This window comes from Cupressus sempervirens, chromosome 1 (genome assembly GCF_028749045.1).
Source record: "Cupressus sempervirens isolate cs-2001-9-10 chromosome 1, ASM2874904v1, whole genome shotgun sequence".
In the NCBI taxonomy this organism is placed as follows: domain Eukaryota; kingdom Viridiplantae; phylum Streptophyta; class Pinopsida; order Cupressales; family Cupressaceae; genus Cupressus; species Cupressus sempervirens.
Genome location: NC_143118.1, coordinates 272,058,006 through 272,078,320, shown reverse-complemented (window position 1 = coordinate 272,078,320; position 20,315 = coordinate 272,058,006). Strand labels below are relative to the sequence as shown.

Genomic DNA, 20,315 nt, shown 5'->3' with positions numbered 1-20,315 from the left:
ATTCCCTCCAGCTAGCCCTAGGTCCCACATGTGAAGGCTTTGGCTTATAGGCCTTTGTCTTCAATGAAGACATTTAACATAAGTGTGGAATTGTATTTAAATAGCTAGGAGAATTCTTCCCTCCCCGATGTGGGATTAATGTTTTTTATTGTTTTTCTACTACTTATGGTCTATGATTTCTTTGATTAGAATTAGTTTCTTCATTTGATGTCAGTGGCATCCCCTATGGCTTGTTTCTCTTATTTTTAACACCTATAGTTCCTTTAAATTCAAACATGGAACATCTTGCTTATTCCCTATATTTGGTGCTACTCCCAAATTTTTTGCCTCATGTCTTCTTTATCTTCTCTGCTATATCCATTTAGTGTAGTTATGGGTCTCTCCTTTGTTTATTTCCCTTGTCCTTGATGTTTCCTTCCTATTGCTCATGCATTTCTGGCTTTAGCATGAGTGTTGATTGCCTTCATCTAGTGGCTTGGTTAAGACCCTCATGCCAAAAACTTTACATGTAAAACAATTATTTGATGCACCCAATCTAGAATCCATTTCATAAAATAAAGAATCAATTTATGTTTAAGAGAAAAACCATCATGAAATTGGTATCTCCCTACTATCAAGATGAGGCCATGGTTCTAAAGATGAAACATTGCATACTTCCTCATATTTTTCCTTATCCTTCTAATCCACATGTGAATAGATAAGGTTTTAGTTTGGTTGAGGGCATGTGATATGTATTGATGTATCTTCAAACTTTGGTGCTTATGTGGCTCATACTATTCCATGCAAGGATATTTCTTCATGCTCCTTCTATATTCTATAGATTTGTTCCTTGTCTTCACTCCTTGGCATTTTCATGGACTTTACTCTCTTGCATGTTCTTGCTTACATTCTCCAACTCCCCAATTTTGATTTGAACATGGTTTGGTTCACATGGGCATGCTTTTAAGCTGAGATTCCTCCTTCACTTCTTCCCTCTATTTTTATGGCATCTTCACACATTTTCCTTTATTGCTTATCCTTTAGCATGCTGCCTCCTTACTAATGTCGAGTAGCATAGTTCTTAATGGGTTAAGAAATTCAATATCTGTAAAGTCAGGGATAACAAAACCTATCCATGTCTTGTTAGCATTAGCATAGCGATCAGCAAGAAAATAATACATACAATTAGCACAATGTATGGCAAAAATTTTCATGCAAATTAGCCTTGTACAACCAACCCAAAAGTAGTTGAACCTTATATCTTTTTCAAGCCTAGTGAAAATGGCTTTCAATCTCCTCAAGTGCCAGAGGTAGAACATGTTAAGCAAGTTGAGTGCTATCTCCTTTGGATTGTCTATTATGGTCTGTGAATTTTCATCAATGTATGCCACAAAGAATGTGAAAATAATGTCAATAGAAAAAAATGTGTCTATAACAGTGCCAACAATGCAAATCTTCCCCCATCTTTGTACATCAATAAATCCTATCTGAAATGGATATACCCATGCATAGTATGCAACCATAGCAATCAAAAATGCCTCCCACCACCTGTAAGTAGAATCATATGGAGAAATTATATATTTTCTTATATGGGTCTGAATGTGGCCTCTGTCCCCAAGAGGAGGCAATAATAGACTAGAAAAATTGTAATCACAAGCATGACCTCCTTTCTCTTTTTCTATGTAAAATTTAGTCACACCCAAAACTTATGCAATGACTTGTGGGTATCATCTCAATATTCTCTTTTGCCAACTTGAAGTCATTTTCTAAGAAAATAGTGTAATCCCTATTTTATTCCATGTGCTTCTCAGTCTTAGTTTCTCTTTTAATCAATTTTGCAAATTGTGAATTTGTGTTTGGAGGCCCGCCAGCTAGCCTTAAAAATTGATTCAATCAAGTAACCAAGCCATGAAAATTTGCATGAGTGTTCAATTCTAAATGCTCTACCATACTGCAAGTTCTCAGCCCATGAAAAATTACCAGTTAAAAGATTTTAATCACTGAACATCCATATTTCAATTATCCTATAGGCAAATAGTGTTATAAAACATAAATTAGGCTTGGCCAGTTTGACATTATAAACTAGGTTATTAATCACTTGGGGTTCTAAAAACTAGGATATAGGTTATTTTCCATTCAAAGGATAAGAATCCATAATTAGGGCTTATGAAAAATAACATGATGAATTTGGTGAATGGTCAAAGTGGACTACTCAAATTTGTAGACTGGGAACACTTGATGAAAAAGCAAATTTTATGAATGGAAAGGACCTAGAAAAGTGTGCAAACAGATTTGTCAAATTCTAAAAATTGGCACACTCAAAGTATTTTTAGAGTAAAACACTATGGTACAATCCATTTAATCTCACCTATTCCAAATTCAAAGTTATGACATCACAAATAGGGGTTTTGACAAATATGTCTTTCTTGACACTAGTAAAAAGTTAGAAATTGCATTTGGAATCGCATTTGAAAATTGATTAAATAGATTTTTCATAAGCTCAAATTTGACACGTAGTAAGTCTTTGACCTCTAAAATGCAACACAAAAGGAATTTTCTCATTTTGGTGAACTGGGTCAAAGTTATAACAATTCAAATAGGACCTTCTAGAATTCTAAATATTATGCATCAACATGACAACAATAAATGAATGACTTTGAGGGATTCAAAACCTAGTAAAATAGATTCAAAATGACTCAAAATATAGAACATAAGTTCTCTTTATGGACACTAAAAACTCCCAAAGTGGTGAGTCATGAAAATTTACTAGGTGCAATATATTCAATTGCAAACATGGGCTCCTATCGTTGTTTCTCACTTAAGCAAAAATGTAGATTTGAACATTACTTAGAATGGGACATCACGGAATGGCTCAGAAAGGAAATTTATCTTCATGGAATGCATAGACATACTAAATGAAATGTGTTAGAAACATTAAACATCTCTTAGGCCTCAAATTGATAGCCAGGTATATATGCATTTAAAAGTGCTCATGGGGCTTGATTTTTCAATGGTACTAAAACTCGGGGCTTCAATTCTGAGTCCCAATAGAACTAACTATGTTTACAAGTTTCAAAAAAATATCATCATTATTTTTAGATTTTGGACATTGTTATGGTTTACAAGTAGACAATTGTTTTTAGACAGAAGAGGCAAGTAGTATATCCAATCGAGGACAAAGCAATTCAGAGGGATGGGGGAGTCTTGACCTTTTATTTGTTTGAAGATTTTGACAAGTTTAAAGACTCAAAAAAGACTCTTTACTGCTATAAAAAAAAATGGTAGAGGAAGAAAAACCTATGACTCACAACTTATGTGCATGTGTTCACCTCAAACAACCATGTCACTCCACAAGAGGGCACTTGTGTTTTTGGTGTATTCTAAGGACTCAATAACATATATGCTAAATGAGCACCTTGGTGGTATGGGTCAAGTGTGTATACCATATTCTAGCATCTAGGTACATGCACATGGTGGTATCTATAGGAGAGATTCTTCCCTCTCCTTCCACAAAGATTATGCTCCCTTTTGGAGGTGAACCGAGTAACAACTATCTAAAAAAAATTACTTGGCTTCCATTCACATTAATCCCTAGTGGCTTCACAAATAAAGTTGAGGCTAATAGCTCACGCCAACATGTAAAAGTTCTCACACTTGACAAGAAAGACTAGTGGTGTTGCTACTCAATGCAAAAAACATAGCCTCCTCTTGATATGTGATATCAAGAATCAAGAGGAAGAAATCAACATGGCTTTGGAGTCCCTTTTTCTATTAAGCTTCTCTATTATAGTGATTTGTAATCACCGATGAAAGGTGTGTGCTCACTTGGTTCATTTCTAGAGGTTGGATCGCTTTAGCAGGCCCTCTAAAGGTTGTCTCAAATTGGTGGTTTAAATTCAAGGGTCCAGGTTTCCAATTTCCCTCAAGGGGTAAGAGCATACTCCTCTACCTTAGCACCTTAACCAAACACATAGAACATGTTCATGACAGAGTTAGTTTATCAATCCCAACTTGTCCTTTCTCAAGATTTCAATTTCCTAAAAGGAAACCATCATCTCTTCATAAAACAAACTCATATAGGAGAACCACTAACTTTCTTGGCTCCCTTAGTAACCATCTTTGGAAGATGTCTAGGTTTCTGATTTACTCTTGGGTATCACTTCCAAGTAGCAAAGAGCATACTCCCCTATTCCTTTTTCTAAAGCCTTATGAAGTTCACAAGCTCTATTAAAATATGTGTGTAAGAAAGCCTTAAAAAGACATAATGTTTAAGTGGGTTTGAATTAATTCTTTGACATGCAATTCTTTGACTAATAGTCTTGCAAACAAACTGTCAATATTATTTGTGAGTTTCTAATGGGTATCTTTGACAAGCAATCTGTACGCCACTATTAGGCTATTGAAAAAAAATACCACTAAAAATAAAATGCTTCAGAAAAAAATGTCAAATTAAACCATCATGGTAAAAATAGAATCTAAAAATTGCATTTTACATTTATTGGTGCCAAATTTCATGTGAGATTCTACATAGACGTATGTGAGAAAATGGTGTGTACCATGCAAGAAACCACACAATTATAAACTTTTTTGCATGAGAAAATGCAAAATAGGGAGAAAAACTTTAGTTTCTTCATGTGAGAATGAGATTTTTCATGTGAGAAACCAAGAAACTATACAAACATAAATGATTGAACATAAAATATTTGCTAAATAAAGAATAGATGAGGCTAGAAACTTGATTTCTTGGCCCCACAATGGGCACCAAAATTGTGAGTGGTAAATACAGGCCTCTATAATTCATACACACTTCAACATGATCATTATATGAAGAATCATCTTAGAATGAATATGGGATTTTTCATTTGAAATAATTTGACAAGTCAACCTGCAAATTATATAGAAATATGAAAGACCAATTAATCTAAATGAATGCATATTTAAACTAGATGAGATTAAAATGCAAGAAAAAAGAAGCTATGAATCTAAATATGTGAGTATTAATTCAACATAAGTTTGATCCTATTCATTTGCAACTTCTAAAAATGAGAGATTGAAGGTTTTTAAAATAGAATCCAAAAATTTGATCAAGGATCAAAGTCAATTCAAATGAACAGTCAAGATTAGAATCAAGATTCAGTTAGAATAATAACTTCCCTTGTGAAAAAGGAGTTAATTAATTGGTTTTGGGTTGAATAAAGAGTTAACTAGCTTAATTCCTTTTATAATTCTAGTTCACTCAGTGTTTCTATTTCTGAATTGAAGAAGAGTATTTGAAGAAGATATTTGATTTAAAAAGGTAAAATATGACCTCATAAATAAATAATCTAATTAATTGAATAATTAAATTTAATAACTAGAATGAGGATATTTAATTAAATCATATACATTTAATTCCATTGTAGATTAGCTAAAAGGTTATTTTAATTTAATTAAAGTATGAAGACATATAATTAAATTAAACATAATTAATAGTTTAGTGTATGTAATTTGAGTCAATAATTAGGAATTAAATGAAGTTCATGATTAATTTAGATTAGGAATTTTCTACATTTGACACTTAGGTCAAATAGTGATTATTGAAATCAAAATTGCCTAGTACAATAGGAATTTAGGTAAGATCAATAGAGTGAAATTGGTTGTGAATGGCAATGTGCCAATTTTGGGGTATTACACCCATCATGGTCTAAATTTCTCTTTTGATCCCTAATTATCCTCCTTGAGATCCATTTAATATCTCCCTTAGCTCTCTCATTTCCTTAGTATCACTCTCACAAAAAAACTCAACATTATTTTGGTTAGTCCTTGGATTAGTCTCTTCATTAGAATTATAATCAAGTATTCTTTCTTGAATTGCAAACTTCTCATCAACTCTAACATTTGAGCTCCCAACAATAGTTTTAGGTCTCTGATTAAAATATCTATAAGCCTTGTTTTTCAATGAATAACAAATAAACATACCTTAATCAACTTAAGTATTAGTCTCAACATTATTTTGGTTAGTCCTTGGATTAGTCTCTTCATCAGAATTATAATCAATTATTCTTTCTTGAATTACAAACTTCTCATCAGCTCTAACATTTGTGCTCTCAACAATAGTTTTAGGCCTCTGATTAAAATATCTATAAGCCTTGTTTTTCAATGAATAACAAAGAAACATACCTTAATCAAAATTCCCAAAGTCATCATCCCTTTTAATGTAACACTTACTTCCAAAGATTCTTAAAAACTTAACTAATGGTTCATCTCCAAACCAAAGTTCATAGGGTGTCTTACTAGTACCTTGTCTGATTTTTATTCTATTCATATACTAAACTATTGTATTTACTACTTCTCTCTAGAATATATTAACCTCATTATTTTCAAGCATCATAGCTCTTGCAACCTCTGTTATAAATCTATTTCTCCTCTCTTCTATACCATTTTGTTTATATATCTTAGGGATTGAAAGTTGTCTCTTAATACCATTTACTTCATAAAAAATGTTGAACTTATTCAAAGTAAACTCTCATCCTCTATTAGATCTTAAACATTTAATTTTAAATCCACAATCATTTTTAAATCTATTCTTGAATATCTTAAAAATCTTAAATGCTTCAATTTTTTCTCTAAGAAATGCTACCTACATCATCCTAGTGAAATCATCAACAAGAATCATGAATATATTTCACTATAGAAAGCTATTGTCTTTGTAGGATCACTCAAATCTATGTGTAGAATCTAAAACTTTGAAGATGTAGTAAAATTATTTTTTGGAAATGAACCTCCCTTCTAGTTTGCAATAACACATTCATTTCATACCATCACTACTACATTTGGACCCAATTTGTGATGGCAGGACATCATAATTGTGATGGATAATCGCCACCCAAGCAAAAGTACCAAGAATTGGCTTTCGTTGGATGGGTGTCAAACTTTTGGTGTCAAAAATTATGATGAAAACCTCACCCATTGCAATTACAATGCCAAAAGTCATCACAATTTGGTAAAAGGTAGGGCCAAGAGGTCACTGCATCATTGTTGTAATTGTGACACATTGGCCTTGCAATTACAACATAAAACAATTTTAATGTGCCATTCTTTTAGTCACATGCTCTATGGTCACATGCATTGCCAAAATTATTATTTTTTTGAAATACATTTTACTTTATTGATCACATGCTTATGTTGTTTAGTGTAGGTCATGTAGTTTCCTCTTTGGCACCTCTCATGGAGATTGTGTTTGACATACTTCTAAGTTGCCTGATTAATATTGCTTCTACTCAAGCATTTCATAGATAGCATTTCATTTTCATTTCTTTTTTATATCACTATAGATAAGAATCCCAAAAGCATGATTATTTCTCCATGCAGGAAGCTGTGGATTCAACATACATTTTTTGTGCACCATTAGTTTATTGAGGACTTCACATGAAAACAAGCAAACCACTACCAAATGTTTTCAAGTGGCCTTTTGGTGGTGGTCCATCTATTATCATGTCAAGTCCTTAATAAACTAATGTTTCACACAAAATGTATGTTGAATCCATGACTTCCTTCATGAAGAAATAATCATGATGTTGGGCTTCTTATCTATAGTAATATAAAAAGGAAATGGAAATGCAACACTATCTTTGAAACACATGAGAAGAAGTAGTATCGATCAAACAAATTAGAAGAATGTCAAACAAAATCTCCATGAGAGGGGTCAAGGAAACTACATGACCTATGCTAAATAGAGTACGCATGTGATCAACATAGTAAAATTTATTTGTAATAAAGAAAAACATTTTTTGTTAACATGCTCTTCAGATGTTTTCCATGTGGTATCATTCAATGTTATATCTCATTTCTTGACACATGATGAGATATTGTGTTGTATTTACTTATCTCCAAATCCTCCAAGGGATTTATGACATCTTTTTATTTTGAAACATTTCTTTTATAAGGTCCTTTCAACATAGTGCAGCTTCATTCATGTAGCACACATTTCCTCCTTCTCAAGCACACCCCATTTTCTCTCCTATAGGTCTACCTAATATTGAAAACATCCTCAATCATACAAGTTATACTTTAACTATTTTCTTCTAAATCTATTTGTCTTTCATTATCTTTTTATAATAGCTCATTTCAATTGAAAATATTTAATACATAGCATTGTATAAGTATCCCCTAAAATCAATGAGAAATGAATGTGATTTTGTGGAGTGTTTTCCAAGATTCACTTGCCTCTAAATAATCTATATTGAAATATTGTGAGTATGATCTTAAAATCATGCTTAATAATTCACAAAATTATGTAGAATATTGTGTGATTCAAGAAACTATTATGATGGTTCTAGTTGCTTTTGTCACAGTTCAAGTTCCTCTTGTTGTTGATTTAGTTTCCAGAGCTCCTTTTCTTTTGTTGATCCACTCTACCTATTAGTGTTTCAAAGGGGGATGTGTATCTTCCTTTCTCATGTCTTGCTTGGAGGTTCCTCTTTCTCATATGGTTTTGCTCACAAATTTTGTTGGTGTGGTTGGCCCTATGGTTGCTAAGATTTGAACTCTTCAAACATGCATATTCCATCTCTAAATTAGTATGTTATCACAAGGCTCATTGTAAATAACACAAATAAAACTAATATTCAACAATGGTTAATTAAAATTAGATCACAAAAATTAATTAGAATGTAATACAAAGACAATATGGACATATACAAAGAAAAATACAATAGGCTATGAATAGGTTCTTGCTTTAGTGGCATATACAAATTTCATGTAGCATGTCTCATAAGATCTTTGCAATAAACTCTTCATCTAGAAAAAGGACCTATTTCATGTGAACATGAAATAGAGTGATCAACCATGTACTCCATAACTATCTATATTAGAGGCCTCTCCATTACAATTTGAATCTTCTTCAGCTCAAATCCCCAAAAATTATCTAATTGAATTTTTCTCTTGGAATAATTTTCCTACATTGATACCATGTGAGACTTTGGGTAGAATTATGGAAGTACACAAAGATTTTACACAAATAATATCATGCTTTGATTCTTCATATTTGTTTATAATTATTTTCTTTTTCAGATCCTATATTATAGGACTCACCCTAAAAGGACTTCCTAATATATAAATCATTTCAGCAACTCAAAAAAAAATCCTATTTAACCTTAAAACAAATACTAGAATGGTGTAATATTCCCAACACCTAGTGCATGCATTCAAAATTTCAAAGAAAGTAGAGAAAATACATTTTAGACACCTCCCAAACAACCATCTATCAAACACCATGACACCTATGTCATCCATTCATGTTTTCTTTGCTTTAAAATTATGATTCAAATTTTAGACATTGTCAGTAATTGCAAATATAGGTATGCACACTTTATAATCTCTAGTGACATCGTAAATAACAAATATATAGAATTTTTGTAACATTCTCTACCACTAAAAAGGTTTTGTGGAAGTGGTTAGATAATGTTGTGATAGGGTCTTGATCAACATGAAAGGGAAATACAAATGATTAATGATGTTGATTCAACAAAACCTTAGATATGAAGCAACATAAACAAGTGATCCTATAACTGATTAGTGCCTTAACTATTGGGAAATTCCATGAATCAAATACATACATATGGATATCTGAAACTTATTTATATATTTAGATATCTAATCTATCCATTCACCTTATGAATAGACATCCATGTTCAATTTAAATCCCATTCTTACATGATATTCCCATCAGTAAACTTGCAACCATGTTGAATTCCCTAAAGCCCTTACATACCCATTGAGTTATAAGCAACAATGAAATAACATACAACCTTAAAGGACTACAACTATGACCTAGGCTCTCTGTTCAAAGATCATAGAACACTAAAGATTACTGATAAAGGAGACAAGATTCAAGATGAAACTGAACCTATTGTTCTTTGTATTAATTTCCTTTAAACAATACATTCATATGCATAAAATGAAAACATAAAACACCTAATAGATCTAAACTTATACTATACTATGCACTACTACTATTCATATAAGAGAATTATGCTACAGATGTTGGGAATGAGAATAGAGTAATTGAGAGGGGGAGGGGGTGAATAAGTTACTACAAAACTTTCCATAGTCCCTAAGATGTCTGAATATACCCTTGATCTGATTAATATAAAATGCTGAAACTTGATAATGCAAAAAATGATAAATATTAAGAACTGATATGTTATCATGCACAAAGCATTTCAGCAATTAAGAACACAATAGACACTAGTCTTAACGTGAAAACCCAATATGGGAAAAACCACCAATGTAACTAGATACTATTTTTCACTCTTATGAAGTGAGCCCTATTAGGAGCCAACCCTGTTAAAGGTTACAAAAACACATTGTTAGGTGTGACCCTGTTAAAAGATTTAATCACCCTATTAGGAGTGGCCTTGCTAGAGGTCTTTAGAACAATTCAACTGAACTGTCACCTTGTTAGAGGATTTATTGAATGGTTGTTAAACCAACTCTGTTAAGAGATTTTGAATTCATTGTTACAATGGTTAGAAAGCAACAATGAAGTGACCTGATATAATGTACAACTTATCTTTGCTGATTACAGATCTCTGTTATGCTTGACTAGATCCTTACTGATCAAATGCAACTTTACAGCTCCTTCAACTCATCTGATCCTTCATCAGACTTTTCTCAAAATTCTCCTTTTCATTTCATACTATAATTCACATTTATAACTTCTTTTTCACAATTTCACACACACTTTAATTCATAACATGAATGACCATATATACCTTTCAGATTATCTTAGTCGGCTTGAATTACTGACTAAACAAACAATTACAACAGTCAGCTAGAAGTAATTAATTTGCAAATCCCTATACTGGCCGACCCTGCATGGTAAACTTTGTTCAAAAAATAATTCCTATGTTAACTGACTGAGCTCAGTTAATACAACAAACTTTGTGACAATCCTTCAATCACTGAGAGAACTCAATAAGTACTAAGTTTTCTGAGATAACCGAGTGAGCTCGATGGAAACTACGCTTTGGAGACCGAGTGAAGCTCAGTTAACATTGACTTCTCCATGATTCTTTTGATGACCGAGTGAGCTCGGTGGAAACTACCCTTTGGAGATCGAGTGAAGCTCGGTTAACACTGACTTCCACATTTCCTTCATTGACTGAGTGAGCTCAGTGAACACTATCTTTCACCTTTCTTTTGTTGACCGAGTTAGCTCGGTTAACACTGTCTTCCACATTTCCTTCGATGATTGAGTGAGCTCGATTGGCACTACAGATTGCATTGCAAACTATTCGAGCTTGGTGAACTTGAGACTAATGACTGATATGACATTTGTGTGACATCAAGGACAACATTATCCAACAATCTCCCTCTTTGGTATTGATGGAAACACAACATGTCATAACATAATGAAAATTTGAAAACAAGTCCAACAAGATAACAAACTTCTCCCTCCTTCAATAATCTCCCTCTATTAAGGGACTTCATGGCAAACTTTTCAAATCTCACAAATTTCAGAAGGATATGACAGTAAATCTCTCCCTCTTTGACAACACATGCCAAAGACAACAGAAGTTAAGTGAATTGTAATGTACCTTTAGTACTAATTCATATGTAATTATTTCTGATAAAACTACATCAACAGATAGATCTTCAATCTTGTATGCGTTGATGCATCACTAGAACTTATTTTTAGTGGACTTTAGATAGGGGAATGACCCCTAACATATCTCTAAGATACAAAAATGCATCCTTAGGTAAAGGCTTTGTGAATATGTCAGAAATTTGTTCCTTTGTATGGACATATTCCAATCTGATCTCCTTGTCTTGCACCAATTCTCTGACAAAATGATATTTTATTGCAATATGTTTGGTCTTGGAATGCATCACTGGATTCTTAGATATGTTGATTGCACTAGTATTGTCACAAAACATGACAACTGGTTCTTTGATTTCCATCTTCATTCCTTGCAATAACTACTTAAACCAAACAATATTTGAATAGTTTACTGCTGCAGCAACATACTCTGCCTCTGCTATAGATTGGGATGTACAATTCTGCTTTTTGCTTGTCCAAGAAACCAATCTTTTTCCAAGAAAGAATGCTCCTCCACTTGTGCTTTTTCTGTCATCAAGGTTTCTTGCCCAATCAGCATCAGTAAACACTTTCAAATCCAAATTACCTCCAAATTTGTACCATAAGCCATAATCTTCAGTTCCTTTCAAATATCTCATTATTTTTTTGATTGCCATCAGGTGAGTTTCTCTTGGCTTTTCTGAAAATCTTGCAACAATACCAGCTACAAGGGCAATATTTGGCCTGGTATGAACTATGTATTGCAATTTTTCAATCATAGATCTATACAATGTTTGATCTATCTCTTTGGATTCATCATCTTTGGTAAGTTTCAATCCAGTACACATAGGAGTTCCAACAGGTTTACAATCCTCCATACCAAACTTTTTCAATATCTCCTTGATGTATTTTGATTGAGTGATGTAGATGCCATTCTTATTTTGTTGAATTTGAAGACCAACAATGAATTTTATTTCACCAAACATAGACATTTTAAATTCCTTGTTCATTTGTTCTGAAAATTCTTCGCAAAGATCATCATGCCCTATGAAAATAGTATCATCTACAAATATTTCTGCCAAGACAATCTTATTATCTGGTCCTTCCTTTATATACAAGCTACTATTATCATTAGTTCTTTGAAAACCAATCTGAATAAGATAGTTATGCAATCTTTCATACCATGCTCTAGGGGCTTGTTTCAGACCATACAGTGCCTTGTGTAATTTGTAGACCATGTTCTTTTTATCTGGATCAACAAAACCTTTAGGTTGTTTAATGTAAACCTCTTCATCCATTATTCCATTGAGGAATGCTAACTTGACATCCATTTGATAAACTTTGAATCCTTTGTGAGCAGCATATGCAAGTAATGTTCTGACTCCTTCCAATCTTGCAACATGAGCAAAGGTTTCTCCATAATCTATGCCTTCTTCATGAGAGTATCCTTTGCATACCAATCTAGCTTTGTTTCTGGATACCTTACCATCTTCAGTTAACTTGTTTCTGAATACCCACTTGGTTCCAATTGCATTCTTATTTTTAGGCCTAGGTACAAGAGTCCATGTCTTGTTCTTCTCTATCTATTCTATTTCCTTGTTCATTGCCTCAATCTAACTATCATTTGTCAATGCATCTTTAATGCTTCTATGTTCAAAATCAGCAAGTAAAAAAGTATTTTTCAGCTTGCTTCTTGTCAAGGTTCCTTCAGACTTGTCTCCAATGATTTGATGTGGTGCATGATGTCTTCTAACATATTTAGCTAATACAGGCTCTTTGCCTCTTGAATGAGTTTCATTGTTATCTCCTTGTGCTTCAATTTCATATTTTGGTTGTTCTGGCTCGGTAAGAATTGGCTCGGGCACTTCAGACTCGGTAGACACTTGCTCAGTAATGTCTGAATGTTGCTATGGCACGGTTTGAAATTTTTACAACTCGGTTACTAATGACTCGGGAGTTGAGGATTCTTGAGTGAATGGTATGCTTGGTATAGTATCTAGTTCAATGTAAACAAATCTTCTGTAATCTTCAGGTACCTTTTTGCTTTCTTCTTCAGATTTGTTTGTAAACTCATCAACTTTCACATGTGCACTTTCTATGACTTTGTGAGTGGATAGATTTAAACATCTATATGCTTTTCTTTTGTAAGAATATCCTAAAAATATTCTTTCATCACCTTTTACATCAAATTTTCCTTTTCTAGATTCTTTTAAAATATAACATTTGCTTCCAAATACTTTTAGATAACTTACATTGGGTTTGTAGCCATACCATAATTCATAGGGAGTTTTGAATGAGTCCTTCTTCAACTATACTCGGTTTAAGGTATGAACTGCAGTGCTGATGGCTTCCTTCCAATATTTGATAGAAATGTTCTTTTCTATCATCAGGGTTCTTGCATAATACATGATGGATCTGTTTCTTCTTTTAGCTATTCCATTTTGTTTAGGAGTTCCTGGTGCTGAGACCTGTCTTTTAATACCTTTTTCAATGCAGAAGTTGTTGAATTCATGTGAGATGAATTCACCACCTCTATTTGACCTTAAGAATTTTAGTCTTTTTCTTGTTTCTTTTTCTACTCTTGCCAAATACCATTTGAATTTCTCAAATGCTTCTGATTTATTCCTTAGATACATGACAGTCATCATTCTTGAGTAGTCATCAACAAAAAGATTGAAAAACTTTTCTCCAGTATAGCTTTCTATTCCAATGGGTCCACATAAATCAGTATGCACAATTTCTAATATATCTTCAGACTAATAGTTCTTACTTTTAAAACTAGTCATTCCCATTTTATCAATCTGACAATTCTTGCATAGACCAACCTTAGGTTTCTTAATGTTAGGAATGCCTCTCACTTTCTTGAATTTGCTTATTTTTACCAGATTATCAAAATTGACATGACACAACCTTTTATGCCATAACCAAATTTTTCCAATTTAAGCAATAAAATATGAGCATTCACCAAGTTCTAGATAGAACAAGTTACCTTTAGTTTGGGTGCCAGATCCTATCAGCTTTCCTTGCTCATTCAACAGTCTTGCCTTTCCATGCATGAATTCCACCTTGAATCTAGTATTGAGTAACTGTGCCACACTTAGCAAATTATGTTTAAGACCTTCAACCCAATAGGCATTATTACATACAAGTTCTTTGGTTAGAGAGATTTTTCCTCTTCCTTTTATGAAATGAGGTTCATTATTACCAAACCTTACACTGCCACCGTCATAGTCTTCAAACTAATCAAACTTAGTTTTATCACTAGTCATACGATGTGAGTAACCACTGTCTATAATCCATGTATCATTCTTACTTAGATGAGAAGCAAGTGCCATTTTATCTTCTTCATCACTGTCAGAATCATCTTTAACGATAATATAAACAATTTCATCCTCACTATTATCAGAATCTTTAGAATTTTCAGCCATGAAGCATGATTTCTTACCTTTGTTTTTGGATGATTTGAAGTCTTTCTTGCCATTCCATTTGTAATCTTTCTTTTCATCATTGTTTTTCTTGTTTGGACACCTTGCTGCAATATGACCAATTTCTTCACAAGAAAAATAGATTAGAGGAACTTTACCTTTGTATTTTCCTCTGCCTCTAGAATATTTCTTTGCTAGTAGAGCTTCAATTACTTCGAGGTCACTGTCTGAACTTTGGCTTGATTCATTTTCACTTTTTGACTGAGATTCCTTCTCCTTTTTTTTTTTCCTCCTTGAGTGAGAGCTTGGCTTGAAATGCTGATTCAGTGTTCTTGGAGGCTGGAACATAGTTATCAAAATTATCTAGTTCAAATGCAGTTAGTCTTCCAACTATGGCCTCAAGATTTATCTGATGATTTGCTTCACACCTTCTTTCCTGAATTGCAGAAACTCTGATTGCATAAATGGGAAGCAAGGTTCTGACAACTTTTCTTATAACTATTTCTCCTTTGATATCACCTCCAGATGGTCTAATTGCACTCACACATGCTTTAACTCTTTCAACATACTTTGCAATGTTTTTATCCTCTCTCATCCTCATTTGATCAAATTGTCCTCTTAGACTTTCTGCTTTTGCTCTTCTCACATTATAATCTCCTCCATAGATCTCTTTTGGCTTGTTCCACATCTCAAAGGAAATTTTGCAGTTCTTAATGTCATCAAATTCTTCATAACTAAGAATGGATGCTATGTCTATCATCATATTGTTGTGAGTCTTCTTTTCAACAATGTCATTGACAGACAATGTGCCAGAAGGTTCTTCATATTTTTCTTCAAGGTATTTCCACTAATAGATTTGGCATCGATTTGCGATGGCTATGTGTCACAATTACGACAGCAATGTGTCGCCACTGTGATAGACATAGACGTTGTAGTTATTTAGTCACAATTTATGACATCTACCTCTTACCGTTGCATTTGCAATGCTTATTCATCGCTATGCAGTCACCTTGTTGTCCCGTCATCCTCGTCACAATTCTTGTGTTTTTCGTCGCAATTGCGACGGTTGAAGGATTAAAACAAAAAAAAAAATATTTCGTGCTTTAAGCTATCCTTTAATTGATATTTGGATGCCTTTATTGAGGGTTTATCCAGTACGACCAGTGCTGCTTCCATAGGAAAGCCATGCATTATGCTAGAAAGGGCTGAGAGTACTTTGTCTCAAAATGAAGCTCTCTTTAGCCTGGAACTGGCTTGCTCAAACTATCTACCAATGCCATGTTTTTCCTGTGATAGGAAAATGTGCAAGATAGAAAATAAAATTTAAAATCCATTAGAACAAGTTGAAGAGATCAATAAGGAAAACTCACTCACCTATACAATTCTGATGATTTATAGATTTCACTAAAGTTGACACTTAGATGGCGCTCTTCTGACATAAAAGTTACTTCCAGCATCCACGTAGCTGGATTATAACCTTCCTTGATCTGTGGAACCCCCTCAATGGCCTACATGAATCATTTTCAATTAGCTGAAACATATATGATGATTGCAGCTAGTGCTTGACTCTTAAGCTCAACGTATTGAGAATTTTTGCTAAAAGCTTAGTGGTCAACACTATCCGGCATGACCAATTCCTTGTATATAAAATCAACTTCCTATTGGTTCTAGTACAATAAACTATGACTACTTACAACTCCAAAATTCAAACTACTCATCAAAAGGTACTAGATTCAGATCTAAATCTCTCAACTGAGTAAAACCATAGTGGATGGCATCTTACCAAAAAATATTCTATAAGTTTGTTAGAATTGTGACCAAGTGGACCTGCATAGATAAGTTGACCTCCTCGCTTCATCAAGAATAGCTACAACATACTTCATTTAGCTTTAAGAAGATGCCAATTTCAAATGCTTCACAAAGCTATTTTAAGAAAACCAAATCTTTACCTCGTCAAATACCTCGAAGATATCAATACTAGGTTGATGGATTGTGCAAACAATAGTTCTCCCCATGTCAACTATATTTCTTACTGTTCTCATAATTATAGCTGTTGCCCAAGCATCCAAGCCTAAAGTTGGCTCATCCATGAATATAATTGAAGGATTAGCCATAAGCTCTACTGCTATTGTTAACTGCTTACGCTATTCAGTAGATAGGTCATTCAGTCTAGGAAGCCCAACCAAGGCACCTCTCAAAGAAGTGAGCTCCACAAGTTCCATTACTTCATCCACAAAAATCTAAACATTGAATTTCACATTGTAATATTACATATATAATTAAATAGAATAAAAACAAAAATAGAGCAATGAGGCTAGAGTAGGAATTTAGAATATTAAAAAACAAATAAAAAAGATGGTGCCAAAAGAATTCCAGATTAATATTCACCGGGAGTTCAATTTAGAAGGAGATTGTTACAGTGAATATTTTTGTAACACTTATCAAATCTTTGGTAGCCAGCAACCTCTTTGCGCTGGACTTCAACTAGGTTGTTTATCTAGCAGTAGTGAGTCAAGGCATTAATAACGAGAAGTCAAATGGAGATCTTGATATTCAATGCTCACAAGATCAAAATAGCTTTCATGTATACTCCAAATTTATGGTTGGCAATGAAACTAGGGCTAGGTTTGAGGCACCTACCAAGCTTTTGCATGCTCAATCTGTCAAGTAGATGAGGACACTACCACTAATCTATTTCTCAATTGCAAGTGGACTGTTCAAATTTGGTGTCTACACAGCTACGATTCTCTACAGCCATGCTTGGATTGATGATCTAGATATCAAGAAATTTAAATTTAATTGTGTTATATCCATAGTAACAATATGGTTAATAAATCAGAGGTAAGCATTAATTAGAGAGAGATGCCTATGTTCCAATTATGACAATACAAGGAAGCAAGTGGGGAAATGATTATGAACCATCTTCCCTAGTGAGTGATTTGAACTGCTCTCACAACTCCTAAGTTGCCAAATTGGAATCATAATTGGGAATGGGTAGTTGCATACAACATACCAATACAACAACATTTTTTGGGGCTGGGTAACTCCATACAAAAAAAAAAAAAACAAGTTACATTAATTTATTTCATTAAGTATCCTATACAACTAAATAGTAAATATACGCAGTTAACAATACTTAATCATACTATAAAATAATCTTTACATAAATTGTAAGACTAAAATATCCAAGGTAACATATTTACGCAATTTGGTTACTTCAGGAAAAGATGGTGACTTATTTCAATTTGGAATATGTATCAAGTCTCAAGTCTATCTGTGATATCTTATTGAGAACAAAAATATGCATAACCTTGCAATGAAACACGGTAGTACAAGCCTTCCATAGAATATTCAACTATATGTTCAAAAGAGTTAATGCATATACTGTTATTGCTTGGTGTTTTCAAATCTGTTAGTACTGCAATTGTTGAATAAGCAATATAATTGATAAATTGTTATATTATCTCTGTAAAAGAAGTGACAGATTTAAACCAGAGAAGCAATAATTTGCAAAATCACTGATTATACCTGATTAATCATGATTGTGGAGCCAGCCAATATCTTCCCCGAAAAAATCTCAATTCATGTTTCCTTCCTTACAAAAACAATAGATATATGTAAGATTAGATATAATGATCAATTCAAAGCCAGATTCAATGAAAAATAGTATTTTGCACCACTAACCTTGTTCAAGGAAATCACTTTGCACATCACCATCATAATTTTTGCATGCCCAAACATAGGCACCATCACTCTTCAAATCATAGGCTACCATGTCATCAATAAGCCTATGCTCATACCTATTCATGAATCAATCATTGAAAGAAGTTATTGTGTGCCAGACAGAATCAAGATAATCAACATTGCAATCTTCATATTATTGTGCGAAGAAACAAAACCAACCAGATTCCTACTGCATCATATTTAGCTTTCCAACTGGCCTCATATACCTCCTGGAAGATATCTTTAAACCTACCAATTTAAGTCACATATAAGAAGAATCTCTGAGAATATGAGGATCCTTAAGCTAGAGAATCATAAAGAATGATAACATGGGAAATAAGGTGTGTTAGAGAAAAAGGTAAAAATAAGATCATCAATCCTTGTATTGATTTGAAAACATACCTTCCATCATATTTTTTTAAAATTGTGTTTTTAGTACTCAAGTAAAGTGGCCATTTCTTCTCATAAGTTGTTGCCATTGATGCATCAACAAATGCACGAATAGACTGCACATAAATAATTTTATGTGCAGCAATACCTAATTTCTTCTCATAAGCTGTTGCCATTGATGCATCAATACCTATGACCAATCATGGAACACTCTAAACAAATCAAATCTGGAAATTTTACCTTCTTATCAGCCACCTGGAAGGGTTTCAAGGCTGCACATGAGCGCTCCTTCTGACCAGGCAATGTAAGATGCATGGGCATCAAACTAGCTATATATTTACATCTAACATGAAAACTATAAGGTCTGTCTAGTTCTGATGTTTACTTACAAGTCCATGATCAAATTAGGAATGAAAAGATACAAACTTTGGTCTTCACAGAAATTTAATACAAACAAAACTAAGATACCAGCAATATCTATTGTGGGGCTAGATGGATTTATACCTATTTGTGCCTACTTGCATCTTCAAATATGGGATGCTTGGAAGATTGAAACTGGGCAGAGGAAACGTTTTGCATAGGAGGACTACTCATTTTCTCATAGCAATGGATAGAGAAAAGCGAAAGAGAAAGATGAATCTCATCCTTACCCCAAGATTGAGTCTTTGCACTGTGCTTTTTATTCAGACCAGGCTTTGATAAGAAGGGAGACAAGGCTTGAGAAGGCAATGGACATGGTGAAGAAGAAGAAGAAGCAGATGGATTAAGCATAGGCCAAAGGGAAAGAGAATATAGTTTCTAAAATCCACCAAGAGCCAAAACAACTTGTCATCTTGTGCAGCTTTATGCCATATCCTATTAACACATGAGGTTGTTGCCAGTGTTCTTGCATCCAGGTATTGGTGTAATTGGGAACCTCTGAGATGACTTCAGGGAGATCAAAATTAAAGGATTTTATATTGGGGAAGGAGTGGGAAATAACGGATCTTGCACTTTGAGTGCATTTTACATCATTTAGGTGCTTTGATAGCCTATTACATCATCTAAACACTACCATCCACCCATAACTCTTCCTAGGACACCCTAGGACTTCAAATGACCCTTTACATCATATAGACTCCCTATTTGTGCCAATTTGAGCTTCACTTACATCTTATTGAGCTTCACTTTGTTTCGAGAATAGTTTAATATTCTCTACTAAACAGGGCCAACCATGTGAAGGTGGAAGCTCATTTGGC

General features: G+C 33.6%; 1 pseudogene; it reads right to left on the bottom strand.

Moving 5' to 3' along the window:
* Positions 1–223: 223 nt before the first annotated feature.
* Positions 224–15,989, bottom strand: LOC149577163 (potassium channel KAT2 pseudogene; annotated as a pseudogene).
* Positions 15,990–20,315: the final 4,326 nt, after the last annotated feature.